We start from the raw sequence: 6,700 nt of genomic DNA on the forward strand, positions 1-6,700 counted from the left end.
CCTTGTCATCATTGCGAGCTGTGGAGAAAAGAAAACTCACGCTCCGCCCATATTTAACAATCATACATTCAATCTCATGTGACAAATAGACAAACATTCTGAAGAAGAAAGAAACTGGCAAACGGTAAAAAACACGCATTGTGTTAGCTTAGTAAGATGAGATGGCTCATGGTACAGATGTAGGATCTTAATTTGATCACTCTTTTGTTGCTGAGAATTTCCCTGCATAGCAAGAAATGAAAACTTGTAGTGTATTCAGGGTTTAAAAAAGATTCTAAAGTTTTTAATTTCCACTTATAAGTGTCAGAGTTGATTTGCCCTAATGAAAAATCTATCAGCCTCTACAAAAAATGGCCATTTATTATAATCGACAGATTAATTCACATTTCCTGTTGCTACAGGATTAGTTTCCTACTGTATAGCAAACTGGATCAAATTAAGATCCTACATCTGTAAACCTAGTCTTTATGTGTAACCGTTTTGCCATAGGGCAGGTTGCATGTAGACAGTCTTCCAACTGGCTCTGTAGCAGTCCTTTGCAAGGAAGAGCTCATGTTGCCTGGGGCAGAAATCTCTAGTATGAACAGTGAGAGATAGAGTAAGGCTTCATTCAAATCTATACCTGGAACAACATGCAAATCTCAAGTCCACCAGGTTCTCAAATGTCACACAGCCAAAGTAATGGACTTCCCATGCATGCCACCATGCTCACTAAAGAGAGGAGAGGGAGGAAATGAATTTGTTTTTCCTCATTCTTGATCAATCCCTCCAATTCTTCCAAAATCTCAGTCACTAATGTCCAAACTGCTTAGGCCTTCCTCATGTATGATGCATGTTCTTCACACCCGTAAGCAAAGGTCTGCACATTCCTTTTAATCTGTAGTCAGTCACACTGTTGGTCTTCAAGTGCGAAGAAGAATATTCCCTCTGTGTTGTGATTTGGGATATACTGTATAACAACAGACAGACAGAGGATAGAGTACTCAAACACCCTCTACCCATACCGTACCACACCCATCCATTCTGACGGGTTTGCTTTGACAAACACATTGCACTTCTCATGAAGACACCACCTTCCTCAAACACCAGATCCTGTTAGGCCATTTAAGCTTTTACAGGCAAATCAGATCATTGCTTAGTTAAATATGTCTTACACTATAGAAGTAGCTGGCCAAGTATTACTAATATGTATTCAAGTCCCACTGTATGCTGTATCCCATTATAAGAGTTTTCAGGTCGCTATGCCTCAAAAACAAATTTAAACCTGAGTTTAACAACCACACAACCATACACAGAAGAATTACCAATAAATATATTTCAGGTGATGAAGAATACTTACTGAAGGTAAGAAATACAACACACATACACATGGACATGGTCACAACAGCAGTATGAGTTTATGTTGCAGAGTTGTCACAGAAATCAGTGTCTTGATGCGGAATGAAACAGGCAGCCTGTCCACTGTCTGGTACAGTTGGTAAACAAATCTGTGGTGCCATGCAAATGAGTATTTATATTACCTAGGCAACGGGGTCCGTTGTGCTCAGGAGGAACAGTTAGGGCTGCATCCTGGTGTGAGGATACAGAGCAAATCAAAATCCTCCACAGGTAGCCAATGGCAGAGATAGGAGCAGGACGGGCGGGCCTAAACAAACAGGACATGTGTCCTGCAGAGGAGGGGCGTGACCCAGACTGTAGCCTGGGGGTAAAAAAAGGGGGATATTTGGGGACTAGGTCCACACACGCACCTGAGCTGCACTTCCCTTTTTAACATTCACATACAGGTGTGTGAATGTGTGCTTTTTATCATTAAGTACAACAAAATGCAGGGTTTTAAAACAACACAATATAGTAACTTCTCAATAATAATTAGATATTCAGTATTTGATGGTTCTATTATCTCCTTTTCTATCTCAGGTACCTTTGACTGGGATCTCTCTCTCTCTCTCTCTCTCTCTCCTCTCTCTCTCTCTCTGTGTCTGGTGCCTCCCCCTCTTTATTTGCATCTCCTGTGCCCTAAGGCACCGTGGTATCCTAATCCTGCAAAGTACTAAACTATATGTTTCTCTGGAACTTCAATGTTAAACTGTCCACTCAAAGTTTAGCTCAAATCTGAAAATGTTTAAACACTTCCAGCTCAACAAAAATCTTAAACTAAATCAAGACAAATTATTTTATCCCTCATTTGAACTTGATGCATCCACAGAAAATAAAAAAGGCTAATAAAAAGTAAAATGTATGTTAAAACTATCAGATAATGAAACAAAAGGTGAAATCAACAAAGCAATTGTGCAGCACTATTTAGTCTAAAGGCCAATGTCCGCTGCCTTGCCAGCGAGCTTATGGAGGAATCAGATAACAGAAACCGACTCAACACATTAACAGAAATAAAGAAAAAAAAATGTCTAAATCTGTTCTACCCAGCCAAGAACATGTAATGCAGGAAAACAATCATCTGCACACAGTCTCAGTCCCGTCCCCCCCCCCCCCCCCCCCCCCCACACACACACACACACACACACACACACACACACACACACACACGTAGATAGAGAAGCCAAAAGATGGGGCACAGAGTTGAATTTGACTTGCAAATAAGTATGCAAAATATCCCTGGTCTGTGCTCTGGTAAAGTGTGTTTCAACCTGAGGCTAAATGTTAGGGGAGACATACTGAAGAGCGGATGTCTCCCATGGGCTGGTCTATTTTATGGGAACCCTCCACTGAGGACACTTAAGTTAGCAGACACTGAGTATTTACTAAGTCTCAATCAATGGAAGCCATTACATCCATGTGCAGCCATATCTTAATATCATATACAGTTAGCAATGCTTGACATAAACAAGCCCATAGAAAGTATGAATTGACTCCATACTTTTTTTAAGTTACACGTCTCAAACTATATGAACTTCCCCACTCTCAATCAGCTAAAGGAAAGTGCCTTTCATCCATGTTTATGACATCAGACGCAGGAGGTGGATGGTAGGAAATAGAGCTAGAGACATAGAGAGGGAGTGGTGTGACCAGGCCGAGCCTAACACACACAGATTACCGAAGAAGACAAGATAAAGGACAATCGGTATTTAAATCCAGGGAGTGGATTATTTGTTTGTGTAAAGCATCCAATTGGAGGTAAAGCCATGCTCTTCTCCAGGACCCAGCTGGGAATGCTGAAGAGGAAAAACATTGACGAGGCTCGAAGCTGGATGTTGTCTACTTTTGCTAATATTACATTCATATCTTCCTTTAGTTTGGCCTTTACATGTTTAGCCTTGAATCTCAATGCTATTAGACCAGTGAACTAAAGGAGAAGTGAAACTGCTTTCTTAATTTTGCCTGGACACAGGAAGTAGGTCTCTGGTCATGTATAAGAGTGACAGGGTGGTGATACCAGTTGATTGACAGTTAGCAGGCGGAAGAGTGTGGTGGATCAGAATGAAAATAGTGACAGCAGCCATCATAGCCACAGCTCTGAGGCACTTTGTCATCCAAATATGGCATTGTCTCTCCAACCGCCACACAGTCAGCTGCAAGAGATGGGTTTCTGACTGTACATGATGCATTGAGAGAGAGGGAGAGAGGGAGAGAGAGAAGGGAGAAAAGATGAAAAGGGAGTGAGAATGACTGCGCAGGATCAACAAGAAAGAGAGTGAAAATTAAAAAGAGAGCGAGAAAGAGGAGGAAAGAGAGAGGGTGAAATCTGGGGCCATGCAGCAGGCATTGAAGGGCAAGCCGGGCGTGGTAGGTGTGTGATAGTCTTATCATGGCTGCCCCACACTGTAACAGTCGGAACACGCTAGAGGCAAGACAGGGAGGAGTGAACAGTCCCTTGACAGAGATAGCACCCAACACAGGCGTAATCTGTGAGACACAGGGCTCGGCAGCACGCACCCAGAGACAGAGAGTTGCTAGATCCCACTGTGTGTGACACCCCAGCTCCACCACACCACACGACAGATTGTCACTCCCAGCATGCCCTATTCCGCTGCCTCATCATCTCCCACAAAGCACAGAACTTCATAATATGGCCCGACGCAGGAAGCACAAACGCCTTATCTGACTCTCCTCTAGAAAAGCATGGCACTAGGATTCTTATTCAAACAGCTGTCACACCAATATCCTCTCCATTTCAGGGATGGTGGGAAATGTAGTTATTTGTAACATACACTTTGACTGCGTTGGAATGAATATAAAGTGGTTCAACTGAAACAGGAGGTCAAAACAAAAAACTGCCTATCCGAGGGACACCAGCCATCATCAAGGCTACAAAAAACAAGAAGCCGATGGAAAACATATACTGTTTATTTTGAGTCACACCATATTAGCTTATATAATGCCCTAAAGGCACAGAAGTGGGAATTTAAAAAAGTAAACAGAAATGTCTGTCACTAAATTCTGCTTCTTCCCTGCCTAAGCAAGTCCTGTCTGAATCTGGCATCATAACTGAGAAGAATGGGATAAGTGACACTTTTAATAATATTTTTATCTCTGCAGTCTTTTTATTTGAGAGATGGTGTAGTTGACCCTGGTTAGTCAATTGACAACTCTTCCCTCTGCCAGCCTCTAGCTGACTCAACGGTTAACCCATCAACTTCTAGTGAAACTTTATTTTAATTTCTCTCAATTTACTATCTCTGATGTGCTAGATGCCTTAATTAAGATTGATGTAAAAAATAAATAAAAAAAGAACAATAATACACTGGGGCTGATATGCTTGATCCATTTTTGCTGCAGCTCTCTGCCCCCCCATATTTTAACCTGACGATTATATCTGGTACTATCCCCAAAGTTTAGAAGGCATCCATGTACTCCCCCTTCACAAAGGTGGTGACCCTTGTGACCTAAATAATTATCGGCCTATTTGTAAACTTTCTGGCCCAGCTATGTACACTATACAGTGCATTCGGAAAGAATTCCGACCCATTGACTTTTTCCACATTTTGTTATGTTACGGATTTATTCTAAAATGTATTAAAATGTTTTTTTCCCTTCATCAATCTACACACAATACCCCATAATGACAAAGTAAACAGAGTTTTTTTTTAATTTTTGCAAATGTATTAAAAATAAACAACTGAAATATCACATTTACTCAGTCCCATAGGCCGAAGTACAATTGGCCCAGCGTCGTCCGGGCTAGGGGAGGGTTTGGCCGGGGTAGGCCGTCATTGTAAAATAAGAATTTGTTCTTAACTGACTTGCCTAGATAAAGGTTAAAGCTTTGGTAGTGATTACAGCATTGAGTCTTCTTGGGTATGACGCTACAAGCTTGGCACACCTATATTTGGGAGTTTCTCCCATTCTTCTCTGCAGATCCTCTCAAGCTCTGTCAGGATGGATGGAGAGCTTTGCTGCACAGCAATTTTCAGGTCTCTCCAGAGATGTTCGATCAGGTACAAGTCCGAGTTCTTGCTGGGCCACTCAAGGACCTTCCAACTTGTCCCGAAGCCACTCCTGCATTGTCTTGGAAGTGTGCTTAGGGTTGTTGTCCTGTTGGAAGGTGAACCTTCGCCCCAGTCTGAGGTCCAGAGCACTCTGGAGCAGGTTTTCAGCAAGTATCTCTCTGTACTTTGCTCCGTTCATCTTTCCCTCGATCCCGACTAGTCTCCCAGTCCCTGCCGCTAAAAAAACATCCCCACAGCATGATGCTGCCACCACCATGATTCACCATAGGGATGGTGCTAGGTTTTCTCCAGACATGACACTTGGCATTCAGGCCATAGAGTTCAATCTTGGTTTCATCAGACCAGAGAATTGTGTTTCTCATGGTCTGAGAGTCAATTAGGTGCCTTTTGGCAAACTCCAAGCGGACTGTCATGTGCATTTTACTGAGGAGTGGCTTCCATCTGGCCACTCTACCATAAAGGCCTGATTGGTGGAGTGCTGCAGAGATGGTTGTCCTTCTAGAAGGTTCTCCCATCTCCACAGAGGAACTCTGGAGCTCTGTCAGAGTGACCATCGGGTTCTTGGTCACCTTTCTGACCAAGGCCCTTCTCCCCCGATTGCTCAGTTTGGACATGCAGCCAGCTCTAGGAAGAGTCTTGGTGGTTCCAAACTTCTTCCATTTAAGAATGATGGAGGCCACTGTGTTCTTGGGGACCTTCAATGCCGCAGAAATGTTTTGGTACCCTTCCCCAGATCTGTGCCTTGACACAATCCTGTGTCGGAGCTCTACGGACAATTCCTTCGACCTTATGGTTTAGTTTTTGCTCTGACATGCACTGTCAACTGTGGGACCTTATATAGACAGGTGTGTGCCTTTCCAAATCATGTCCAATCAATTGAATTTACCACAGGTTGACTCCAATAAAGTTGTAGAAACATCTTAAGGATGATCAATGGAAACAAGAGCTCAATTTCGAGTCTCATAGCAAAGGATCTGAATACTTATGTCAATAAGGCATTACTGTTTTTTATTTGGAAAAAATTCTAAAAAACAGTTTTCGCTTTGTCATTATGGGGTATTGTGTGTAGATTGAGGAGGAAAAACATTACATTTAATCCATTTTAGAATAAGGCTGTAAAGTAACAACATTTTGAAAAAGTCAAGGGATCTGAATACTTTCCGAAGGCACTGTATGCTGCTGTTACTGTTTATTATCTATCCTGTTGCCTAGTCACTTTATCCCTACCTATATGTACATATCTACCTCAATTACCTCATACCCACTGCACATCAACTCGGTACTGGTACCCTGTG

Source organism: Salmo salar, chromosome 01 (assembly GCF_965601325.2).
Source record: "Salmo salar chromosome 01, fSalSal1, whole genome shotgun sequence".
NCBI classification, from domain to species: domain Eukaryota; kingdom Metazoa; phylum Chordata; class Actinopteri; order Salmoniformes; family Salmonidae; genus Salmo; species Salmo salar.